Raw genomic sequence first — 12,010 nt, 5'->3', positions numbered from 1 at the left:
CTGTTGTCTGTTTTTTTCTCATCTGGAACCCACGGAAATGTTTTATCATTTCTCATTAACCGGCACTGCCCACTCAGCTACTTCTCAGGAGTTCATTCTCCCTTCTTAGCTGCTGCCCAAGGCTTTGCTCAGTGACTGTAAAGTCAATTTCCCACCTAATTGACATAAACATAATTAAGAAAGTATATCTAAAGCTGGAAGCTCACCTAATATATGAAGAAGGGAAAGGAATTCCAGAAACAAGTTTATTGTTATCATCTTGGGGAATATTTGCCGTTTGAGGACATTGCTGACTTGGATTATCTTTTTCTTCACTCACAAATGGCCTAGAATTACCTGTCACTATTTTATTAGTCAGGTTTAATGGGTTTGTCCATGTGGTATAGTACCAAGAAAACATGACTTTGAAGGTACCCCATCTACTTGGAATCCCCACTTCTACCATTTTCATTCTGTAGCCTTGTATAAATCCTTTATCCTATCGTAGTTAAAGTTGTCAACTTGACACACCTGGGAAGAGGGAACCCCAGTAGAGGAACTGCCTCCAGCAGACTGACCCATGGGTATGTCTGTGTGGCATTTTCTAGATTGGCAGTTGGTGAAGGAGGGCCCAGACCACAGTGGGCAGTACCGTTCTTAGGAAGGTGGGCCTGAGCTATATCAGAAAGGTAGTTAGGCCCACCAGAGGAAGACAGAGTAAGCAGCATCTCTCACCTGTCTTTGCTTCAGTTCTTGCCCCAAGCCCCTGGCCTGACTTTGTTGGATGAGCTGTAACCTGTAAGTCACATAGGCCCTTTCTTCTCCAAGTCGCTTTAGGTCAGTATTTTCTCACAGCAACAGAAAGCAAACTAGAACATTCTCTTTGAGCTTTGCTCTATTTTTAGGGAAAGAGGACAGCAGTTCTAATCTTGTGAAATTATTGTGTGTGTGCATCACTCGGCAAATATACCTTCTGTGGTGTGGCAGGATAGAAATGCAGCGACCTATCTTTAAAATAATTTATTTTAAAAAACACACTCAAAAGATAATTCTATAAAGCGAGTGACTTACAGGTGCTCTATTTTGCATGAATTTTTCAAAGGACTATTTCTTGCTTGCTTGAGATTCATTTTGTGTCATAAACTGAGTCATAACATCGTGATTTATATTTACCTCCCACCCCCTCAAGTTTCTTTCTGAAGATCTTTACGCTAGAAAGAAATTACGATCTTGGGAAATTAAGCAAGAAACTGAAGTTCTAGGTGAGAAACAAGACCAGACCCACGGGTATCTCTTTTTAGACACTGCTCCCAGCGGAGGGACAAGAACAAACTTCAACATTAGGGCGGAGGGAGACGCTAGGGGCGGGGCTTAGCAGCCGGGGAGGGCGGGGCTAACAATGCCGCGTGGGGCGTGAGCTGCCGGAGGCTGTTCTGGCAGGTTACCATTGGGCAAGACTGAGGATGACGCAATAGCCACGCGCCTAAAGGTTCAGGCCGCCGCTGCCGCCGCGTTTGCGCACGAGGAGCTGGTTGCCGCAGCAGCCGCCTGGAATTGTGGGGGTTGTGTCTGCCCCTCGGCTGCGGTGGAAAGCCGAAGGTAGGGGAGGTGGGGGCCCCGGGCCCTGGAGCGGGACGCAGGGCGGACGGTACCGGCCCGGCTTCCTGCCGTTAGCGGCCTCGTCCCTGCCGCGCTCCCCGCGCCCTCCCACAGTGTTCCAGGTCCCACCACAGCCATCTCAGTGCCTCAGTGGGCGAGATGTCCAACTGCGCCCTAGGCTGGCAGCCCCAAAGCTGTGCTCCGTCATTTTCCACTTGGCGACGCCGTGAACCTCTCCTGCGCCAGAAGAGGGGGCAGTGGCTTTGGACTGCACATCTGTTTTGAGTTTCCATCTTTAGTCTCCCCTTTCGGCCTCAGTTTTTCCACATCTGTCCAAAGAAGTGGGTGAATTACGTGTTGCTCCCAGAGATACATCCAGAGTTGACATTGTGGTAAACTGGTCGGCAACCTCCCTAGTCTCTTGACATGAAATCGTCTCCTACTCCCTTATTATATCTCTCCTTTTGCGTGTTTTCCTTTGCACTGGTAGATGTAAAACTTGCCTTTAACGCACAGGTTATAAGGTTGTGAACTTGGTTGTGATTTCAAATTACTTTGTGCTTAATCTTTAGGCTTCTCCCAGGAACTTTAGATTAAGTAGCGTGTGGGCACCTGCTCACATCGCAGGTGTTTCCATTCAGGTGATCCTTTTGATGGGTAAGGACTGGATTACAGAAATTTCCAACAAGTGAGAAGCCAGTAGGAACTGCTTTGCACTATTAGATGCCTTTATATATTGACGAGGGCTGGAGATTAGCTCAACTGATGAAGCCCTGGATTCGATTCCTACCATCGCATAAACCAGGCACACACACACACACACGTTATAGTGTGTGCTTATGATCCCAGCACTAAGGAGAAGCATCAGAAGTTTCAGTGTCATCCTTAGCTACGCAGAATTCCAGCTCGGCCTGGAAGACTTGAGTCCCTTTACGTATCTAATCTCTCTGACCCATATGTAAGGTCAGTTTCTAAATGCATTTGTAATGCTTGCCTTACATTCAAATCCAGCTGGCTCTCCCATCTCAAACAAAACACAACTGCAGACTGCTTTGCGGGAATGATTAGATTAGTCCGCGATAGGTAGACGAAGAAAACGAATCCTCCGTGTTTTGCAGGAGAAGAAACTGATATGTTTCCAAATACTAGCAATAATTGTTTTGGGAGTGTGAGAGATTGTGGGTGTGCACAAGCCTTTTTAGCTTTACATTCAAAAAATTTTTTTCTTTCTGATGTATGGACAGATTTAGGGATTAGATAAAATTTTAATGGGAACCATAATGTAATATTAGGATTGCTATTAGTGTAATATGGGTCAGAAATTGGTCAGCGTTTTCCACTGGGTCTTGGCTCTTGGATACTTAAGATGTTGCTGCCATACCAGATTTATCATAACCTTTCATTCAGGTAGTAAATTCAGTCTGTGTATTAATGCATGTGTTGTTTAAGTGAAATGGGCAATAGAAAAGGCTGCATATTTTGCTGATAATGGGAGTGGAGAATGTGTTAGTAGGCACATGACAGCTCAGAAATAAAAACTGCATGGTATTTGATGTTGTTTTCTTCCTCTTTCCTGTGTTTTTTTTTTTTTTTTGAAGGCTGTTTCATCTCTACTGAGGCCAACTTTGAGCCCCAGTTTGTCTCATGACAGGGAAAAAGGCCAATTAAGTGAAACTGAAAAATAACAAAATGGATTTCGAAATAACAAACACACTAGAGCCTCCAATTTCCCTCTCCTGTTCTCCTTTCAGTGGTGTGTGTAGGTGTTGCCTTGGGGGCTGGAGGTGGGCATCATCTGAGTGATATGGCTACTGTCCAAAGCAGCTTTGAAAAATCTATACCCAGAAATAATTTTTGGAGATTAGTCTCATTAACATCTGACACTATTTCTTTCTTTCTAAAAACTCTTAAGAGGCACATGGCTATAAAACCTTGACACTGACCTGTTTTCAGATGAATTATTATTATTGTTGTTGTTTTGTTTGAGAAGGATCTCATTTGTCGCCTTGACTGTCCTGAAACTCAATATATAGACCAGGTTGGCTCAAACTCAGAGATCCTCTTTTTTTTTTTTTAAATATTTATTTATTTGTTATGTATACAATAGTCTATCTGTGTGTATGCCTGCAGGCCCGAAGAGGGCACCAGACCTTACTACAGGTGGTTGTGAGCCACCATGCGGTTGCTGGGAATTGAACTCAGGACCTTTGGAAGAGCAGGCAATACTCTTAACCGCTGAGCCATCTCTCCAGCCCCTCAGAGATCCTCTTGAATGCTGGGACTAAAGGTGTGCACCACCACCTGCCTCCACTTTCTCTATCCTAAATAAAACTGTTATGGAGGCTGTCTTCTAGTCCTTGAGAAAGCCTTTCTTCAGAGGACCAATTTAAATGTTCTATTTTGGTTTTGTTTTTTAAAAATGACACTGTCTCCTTTGTAGCCTAGGCTAGCCTTAAACTTGCTGTGTAGCCCAGGTTGGCCTCAAACTTGTGACCTTTCTGCTTCATCCTACCCAAAGGGCAAATGAGGTGGGTTTTTTTTTTTTTTTGAGATAGACATAATGGGTTTTTGAGTGTAGTAAAGAGTTATTGGCCATATGACCATGGACAGTTTTTCACTGCTTAAGATGGGAATATTATTTAAAAGGATGGTTACATGAAGTGATATACATGCCAACCAATGCAAGGGAAGTTTTTTGGGCTTGTTTTTTTTTTTTTAAATACCAGAGCTCAAACCTTATGACCTTGTCCATGGCAGACACACTCTACAACTGAATCACATCCTACTTTGAACATTTGCTGTTAATGAGAAAATTTAGAGCATAGATATTTATAAAGGGAAGCTGTACCTTTTCCCCAGCTAGGTAGATCTTTTTGATTCTTTCTCATGTTTGTATATTTATATACTGACTTTATCCTACTTAGAACTATTATGGAGCCATCTGCTAGCCCTTGACTCAGCCTCTCTACAGAGAGCCAGTCTGAACACTTTTTTAAGTTGTTTGAGGTCAGGGTTTCTCTGTAGCTTTGGAGCCTGTCCTGGAACTAGCTCTTGTAGACCAGGCTGGCCTTGATTGAATTCACAGAGATCCACCTGCCTCTGCCTCCTGAGTGCTGGGATTAAAGGTGTGTGCCACTACTGCCCTGGTAAATCTGCATTTTACAATGGTTGTCCCTTGGTTGTAGGATCCCGAGAATTTTGCTAGGGTCCCCCGCTGGTGTTTCTTTATGCTCTGTAGCACAGATATTTCTAGTTTCTAGATTGGGTGTCAATTTGGAGACCCATCCTTGTGGTGCTAATCTTTTTCTCTTTCTAGTGAGGATGAATACTTGATCCTTCTCTGAGTTGGCCTTAAGCTTCAAGCTTTAGTCCTCATAGTAGACAGCTTCATATTTTAATTACATGTGGTCTGAAGAGGAAATAGTCTGACCTCTGGTTTTTTTATTTTATTTATGGATTTTACTCGTATAGCCTGTTATTCAGATGATGGGCCCTCCTAGTTCATGTCATCCACAGTAATAGTTTATCTTTGGGACAAAAGGTTTATAAGAGACTCGGGTTGCTGAGGTGCATGGATTCTTCTTGGCTTGTGAGGAGTCTCGACACTGTCACTTGTGCAGACGTGTTCCTGGAGTTAGGAGACTCCAGTGGAGAGGGAACCACCTTCGGGTTCCAGCAGCCGCTGGTAGTTTCATTTCTGGTGCGTGATAAGCTGCCCTGCAAGAGAAGCTTCTGGGAGAAAGGTTCATTTTGGCTCACAGTTCTGAGTTACAGTCCTTCATTTGGGGAAGTTGAGACAGAAAATTGAAGCTGCTAGTCACATATCCACAGTCAAGAGCAGAGAGAAATGAATGCCTTCTTGCTTACTTGCTCAGCTCACTCTTCACTGTTCATGGTTCAGACCGTGAAATGAGTGCTGTCTGTAGGAGGCACAGAGATCTTTGTGTTCACAGATAAGCACTAGGGGATAGCCTGGTGACCTTTAGTCTATCAGTGTGGCTAGATACTTTTCGGACACCAGATCCTCCCCCAGACTCTTATTGTAAATTTGTTTTCCCCCATTCAGTCTACAGAATCTACCTTCATGGACTTAAGAAGAGTTTCAACATAGTCACATCTGATACAGACTTAGCTGACCTTGTTCTTAGGTCTACATATGCTTTGTTGTGAATGCAGGATTGAGTTAATTATCACCAGAATACGTTTTTCAATCAAATTCTGCTGTGCTTAAATATACCTAAAATCAAACTACTTGGGGCCGGACTCCAGAAGTTTAACCCCAGCCACTGAGTTGTATTGAATCAAACTACCTTCTTGCCTTCTGGGGATTGTCACTCTGCCGTCTGGAGGTCATAGAGAATGTGAGTTGTCCACATTCAGAGTGAGTCTTGCCACGTCAGTTAACCCAATTAAGAAAATTCCTCCTGGACCTGGAGAGATGGCTCAGTGGTTAAGAGTGCTGCTCTTGCTTAGAACCTGAGTTTGATTCTCACAATCAGTTATGATGTCTCACAGCTGCCTGTAACTCCAGTTCCAGGGCGATCCTATGCCTCTGGTACTCAGGCGCATATACCTACACATTCACACACAATTAGAAATAATAAACATAGAGGTTGGAGAGACAGTTTAGCAATTAAGAGCACTGGCTGTTCTTCCAGAGGACCTAGGTTCAGTTCCCGGCACACTTGGTGGCTCACAACCATCTGTCACTCTAGTTCCAGAGGATCTTATCCCTCTTCTGACTTGGGAGAGCACCAGTCAAGCACATACATATATGTAGACAAAACACTCATACACATAGAAGTAAAAAAAAAAAAAGCTTTAAAGAAAGAACAAAATTCCTTCCCATTCAAACTCACAGGCCAACCTTGTATACTTGCCCCTTACTTTCCATGGTGATTCCAACTGTGCCAAGCTGACAATGAAAACTATCACACACACAGCTCATAGACAAGGGTGTAGTTATGCTGGCTGTCCATCTTCCCTGAGCCACCTATATTGCCCTTTGCTTTGTTATTGAGAAGGAAATAGTCAATAGTATTTTGTGTCAAGGCTTTAAAGGCGAGGGACAGGGAGCTTTGAACTTAGGGCTGTACAGTGGAAACTGCCAGTCTTAGGGATACTGCTGAAGGGCTATGTCTATCATGTCGGCATCACTCTTTTGTGAGCTATGAATGCCTTCACTCATCTCTCCCCAAAGAAAAGAGTAACTACTCCAGTTTTCTCAGGGTAGATGTAGAAGAAACTTCTTTCAGGGCCCAAGCCAGGAAAGCCCAGGGCAGATGGAAACAGTTGCTCATCCTTTCCATGACCAGTACACAAACCCAACACCTTGTCCATATGCAACTAAGCCTACCATTTTGGGTTCATCAAGTGTTTCTCAACCTTTTATATGTGTGAGTGCTTCGCCTGCATGTATGTATTATGAACTGCTTGCATGCCTGGTGTTGGCATGCAAGGTCAAAAGAAGCGATCTCTCTGGTTCCCACATGAATTTTAATACCATAGATATTTGGTATATTTGTTTGTGTTGTGGCATTTTGGATGACCACAAATCATTGTGCTGTTTAATATTTCTCTGAAACCGAAAGCTAGTCACAATTTAATGTTTTTCTAAGAGTTGCTGGGGACATGATGTTTCTTCAGAGCAATAGAAACCCTAACTAAGACAGTAGATCTAATAATTTTTACTAAGGGAGAAGCAAGGGGTAGAGGCACATGTTTAGTTACATCTGCATGGGAGGCTTGCTTTGAGTTATAGACAAGCTTGGGCTGATAGCAAGACCCTGTTTTTAGAAAAAGCTTGTTGCAGTCAGGAATTAAAGCCAGCTCACACTTTTTCTTGCCTTGTTGGTTGTACTGTGTACTCGCCCTGCTATGGGTTAGCAGTCATCCACAGGACATCCAGTTCGCTTTTCTCAAGGCCTTTTCATGTGTCAGGCCCTGTAGAACATATTGGGAGACATTAAAGTGAAGTATTCCAGATGTTAAGGAGCTTGCTGTGGTTTTCAAAGACGAGGTTGTTTTATGACTAATGCCTTATTCATCCTTTACTGTTTTGGGGTCTCAGTCTGCCCTCTCCTCCTCCCTATCCCGTTCCGTCCCTCTACTCCCTCCATTCTTCCTCTTTTTCTTTTGAGACAGGGCTCGATGAACTCCAGCTTTTAATTTTTTAAAAATTATGTATATGAGTGTTTTATTTGCATGAATGTGTATCAAATGTATGTCTGGTGCTCAAGACGGCCAGAAGAGGTTGCTGGGTACCCTAGGACTGGAGTTATAGTTATGAGCTACCATGTGGTGTTGGGAATTGAACCTGGGCCTTCTGAAAGAACAGCAAGTGTTCTTAACTGCTAAGCCATCTTTCCCACCCTTGACTTTAACATTTAGATGTTTATAAAATAGACGTTTATGTTTTACTTATGAATGTTCTTGGTATTTCAAAACAGAAACTGTTCTTTTTAAAGTTGATGGTGACTGTTGCCTTTAAGATGGACAAGCCAGCAGTGGTGGTGCATGTCTTTAATCCCAGCATTTGGGAGGCAGAGGCAGGCAGACTCTGTGAGTTTAACTGGGATTAAAGTGTGCATCACCACCCCCTGGCGGCAGAATTTTATAATCCCAGCACTTGGACTCTGAAGTCGGGGAGGATCATGAGCTGCAGGTCAGCCTGGAACCTTGTTTCCAAACTCTAGAACAATGAAAGCAGGTTCTTTTCTTAAAGTCTTTATGCTAGTAAGAGAGTTAAAAAGAAAAGAAATGACAGTAGAGGAGGAGGTGGGAGAGGTAATTCTACTTGAGCTCCTCTAAAGAGACTACAGTTGCCTTTGTTCTTATTGTCTGTATTCTAAACTTTGGACTTGCGAGGTGTTTTGATTTGCCGTCTGCTCTGCTGGTGCTCTGAGGGCCGTCTGCTTTCACGGCTGAGTCTGTTTTCCCAGACTGAACATTGGAACCTCTGGGTAGTTACTGTCTGATGTTTAGCCCAGTTTACATTTCATTGTCTACAGAGATATGGGGAGGGGCATGCTTCTGAGGTCTGCTCTCTGTCCAGGAAGCTTACCAAGGAGCGTCTTTGTTATGCCTTTTACTTGTCAAGTCTCATCATCACTGACAAAAGCAGTAGTACAGTTGGTAACCATCTTCACTTGTCGGTCATCCTCTTCTCTCCCGAGTCATTTGCCCCTTCTGCTTTGTATGTTCAAGAGTTCTAGACCTGAAGGAAGAACCTGGCATGCACCTAAAAGGTGTGGTGAGGACTTTAAAGTGGGCATTTCATTTTATAGTTGAAAATGACCTTGAGCTTTTCAAAGCTTTTTTTTGAATCCCCTGCCTCTATCTCTAAAGTATTGGGATTTTCAGGTGTGTCACAGTGGCTACTGTGCTGGGATCAAACCCAGGACTTGGAGTGTCTGGGCAAATATTCCACCAACCCAACTACATCTGTAGTCCTGCTTATGTTTTTGTGTTTGTTTTTGGGGGTCAGCAGTCAGGTGATACTTCTCTAGTTCTTTATTACCCAATGCATCAATTTTGCAATTGATGGGCTCTTCCTTTATTGATGACAAGGGAAATTAGACGAGCCATATACCTTTTAAAAAGCCACTTGCATTTGTGGGACTCTCCTGCTATTGAGAGCCAGGATACAAGCTAGGGGCCAACAAAGGGTGGCCAAAGAAATTAGTAGGGCTGTTGAGAGCTTTGTAAAGAGACAAGATGCTTTTGTGGTTAAAATCTTTGGGGACAGGAAAAAAATCTGTGAGGAAGAGAAAGACCCGACTTTGCTTTTCCCAGACACGCCTCACCTATTATTGCTGTTGAGGAGTTCCTGATTATGCTAACTTGTTTTCTACTCACGCAGAAGTGTTTTCCTTCTTGTGCTTACCTCAGAGGAAATAGGATGTGAAGTCTTCCTCTGTGTTAGAAATAATACTCTGGCCAGACTGGCCTGGGAACCTAAGCACATCTTGAGTACATCTCTAAAACAGAAAGAAAGGAAGGGAAGAAAGAAAGAAGAATGAATGAATGTATAGCGGAACCAGTTTAAAAGCACAGGCTTTCTTGGGCTTGTGGTGTTAGGCTATTTGCTAGCTACCAGGTTTAAGTTATTTTCTATAATCCTTAGTTTTGAGTCTATAGGAAGGGAATGGCTGTGTTGAGAGAATAGAAAAGAAAAGTGCTTCCTCCAGTACAGTGAACTGCCCTGCTGTCAGTAGTCAACAGGATGGAGGAGTCGCTGGGCCCAGGCTGGCTGACCGGGAGCCTGTGTGGAGGAACTCCACAGTGTATTCTTGCTTTCCCATCTGCAGCCAGTCACAGCTTCCCTTTGCTTTCTGCGCTCATTTCTGGCCCTTGGTACAAGGCTAGGAAGGCATAGTAGTTTTGTGTTGGAATCGACTGTTCTCTCCAAGATTAGTAGCTCATCTGGGTCTGGTGGCATGCACCTTTAATCCCAGTACTCAACTGGCAGAGGAAAATGGATCTCTGAGTTTGAGGCCAACCTGGTCTACATAAGTTAGTTCCAGGATAGCAAGGACTCCATAGAGAGATGCTACCTCAATATTCCCTCCCCCCAAAGAAATATTTATAGCTGAATTGGTGTGCTATCATATGCTTGTAATCCTAGCACTGGATAGGTGAAATGGGAGAATTAAGAATCTAGGGACGTCTTCTGCATAGTGAATTTGGGGCTGTATTGGGCTACACGAGGCACTGTTTTATAAAACCAGAACGTATTCGGTTGATTAGCTCATTTGTTTAGAGTATGTTGCCTAAAACCAAAGCAAACAAAAGTTTTTTTAAAAAATTTTATTGATTTTTATTGAGCTATACATTTTTCTCTCCTCCCCTCCCTGCCTCTCCCCTCCCCTTCAACCCTCTCCCATGGTCCCCATGCTCCCAATTTACTCAGGAAATCTTGTCTTTTTCTACTTCCCATGTAGATTAAATCTATGTATGTCTCTCTTAGGGTCCTCATTCAAACAAAAGTCTTTATAACTGATAGAATGGGAGTAGATAAAATGTCCCCAAAGCCATTTTTACTATACTAATCTCAAACCATATATTTTTTTAAATTGAGCATTGTAATGATAGCCTATGCCTTGCTCTTCCGAATGAAATAGGGTGAAACCTCATTATTCTGTGGGAAGCAAATCTGATTTGATTTAAAAAATGGAATTAGAGAATTTTCAAGAAAATGTCATTGTTTCAAATTTCTTGGCAAACCTCTGTGTTTTCTTTCTTACCTCATCTTATTGCTCTGTTTGCTATTACTGTGCTTCTCAGTCATTACAGAAGCCGTGTATTTCTTGCTTCTGATTTGCTGTTGCAGGTCTTCCTATATGCAGTGCTGAGCAGCACACACCTAGACATACCATGACACCCACTGCTGTAAAGTTGTCTGGTGTTCCACGCCTATGGCTGATTTCCCTCTCTTACCACTTGAATTATACCCTGAGCTGTCACCGGTCCCCTCTGCTCCTGATAAACTGGTCTATGTGATACATTGAGCATGCATTGTATGCTTGCGTCCCTGCCAAGTTTTTTTGCCAGAGTATTGTGGATGCCCTGCTTTATGCTGCAGAGCTGCCTTTGGTGAGCCCTATTAACTCCTCATCTGTATCCCATAGCAACACCTTGGTAATTGAATCCAGCACTCCTTATTCTGCTTAGTTACTTGTTCCTTATTGTGTGAGCTACTCAAGGATGTGGGCTTTACTTTTATTTTGTGTCTCCTAGCATAATGCTGAGTACATTATAGACACCATGAATGCTGTTGAATTAATACATGAAAACCTGAGAACTGATCACTGTTGAAATTCCATTTCCTTAATGCCCAGCTACAGTGAGTTCATCATGCTTTATTCTATTCTTAATCCCTTCAAATCCAAAGCTGGCTGATGGCTGATTTCTTAGAAGAATATGTCTTGTGCTTTTTTTATTTTTCTTTTTGAGATAGGGTTTCTTTGTGTAACAACCCTGCCACCCTGAAACTCACTCTGTAGACTAGGCTGGCGTTGAACTCAGAGATTCACTGTCATTGCCTCCTAAGTGCTGGGATCAAAGGCACATACCAGGATGTCTGCCCAGCTCATATCTTATGCTTGTTTGTTTGTTTTGTTTTGTTTTGTTTTGGCTTGATTTTTTGAGACAGGGTTTCTCTGTAGCTTTGGAAGCTGTCCTGGAACTAATTCTTGTAGACCAGGCTGGCCTTGAACTCATAGAGATCTACCTGCCTCTGCCTCCCGAGTGCTGGGATTAAAGGTGCACACCACCACAGCCCGGCTCAGATTGGAGTGTTTAAGTGGTACATGATGGAAGCTGGTTGGTAACTTGTTATCGTCTTGGGTGAGTGTGGTTCTCATGACCTCATCATCTCTTACTACAAGAAAAGCTAGAAATAGACATTTTTTTTTTGTACAGTCTCTAGGGA

General features: G+C 43.1%; 1 protein-coding gene across 3 annotated transcripts in view; it reads left to right on the top strand.

Moving 5' to 3' along the window:
- The first annotated feature begins 1,453 nt into the window (after positions 1–1,453).
- Positions 1,454–12,010, top strand: part of Sil1 (SIL1 nucleotide exchange factor) — a 250,806-nt gene continuing 240,249 nt past the window's right edge. The window contains exon 1 of one of the 3 annotated variants that reach the window (XM_005355930.2): positions 1,454–1,578. The gene's annotated coding sequence lies outside the window, so the exon portion shown is untranslated. Of the gene's footprint in view, positions 1,579–1,840; positions 1,920–1,951; positions 1,971–12,010 lie in introns of those variants that run through there. The other 2 variants (XM_026783659.1, XM_026783661.1) reach the window with 2 other exon arrangements.

The sequence above is a fragment of the Microtus ochrogaster genome, chromosome 18 (genome assembly GCF_000317375.1).
Source record: "Microtus ochrogaster isolate Prairie Vole_2 chromosome 18, MicOch1.0, whole genome shotgun sequence".
Lineage (NCBI taxonomy): Eukaryota > Metazoa > Chordata > Mammalia > Rodentia > Cricetidae > Microtus > Microtus ochrogaster.
This window is presented reverse-complemented; position numbering and strand designations above follow the sequence as displayed.